This window comes from Penaeus monodon, chromosome 24 (assembly GCF_015228065.2).
Source record: "Penaeus monodon isolate SGIC_2016 chromosome 24, NSTDA_Pmon_1, whole genome shotgun sequence".
In the NCBI taxonomy this organism is placed as follows: Eukaryota; Metazoa; Arthropoda; class Malacostraca; order Decapoda; family Penaeidae; genus Penaeus; species Penaeus monodon.
Genome location: NC_051409.1, coordinates 39,392,160 through 39,392,616, shown reverse-complemented (window position 1 = coordinate 39,392,616; position 457 = coordinate 39,392,160).

Below are 457 nucleotides of genomic sequence, written 5' to 3'. Positions count from 1 at the left end.
CTAGAGCCCAAAAACCGGAGAGGAAAAGAAAACAACAAAATGTAGAGATCATGCTATGATGCAGATATCTGAGCTTGTATTTATATATTCAGATTGGCTCCGACTGCGCGTTTCTTCATATAAACGCACATACTAAATTTAATTAATGTTGTACTGCGCTACTTTACACACAATATATTTGTATATCAATATACACAAACAGATGAAGTAACATAAGAGGGAGATGTAGCTCCAGAACAGGATAAAAATGACAGAAGAAAGACCAAGCAGAATATTGGAAACATTTTTTTTATCCCAAAGAAAAGAAAAATACAGCGCGTCTCGCCCAAGGAAAATATCAAGCAAAAAGGGTTTTTCTCCGAAAGCAGAAACTAACACGCGCAAGACTCGGGCGGGCCAAACCGTAAACCCCATTACCACAGCTATTTAACGACACTTTAAAAGGAAAGCAGACTTT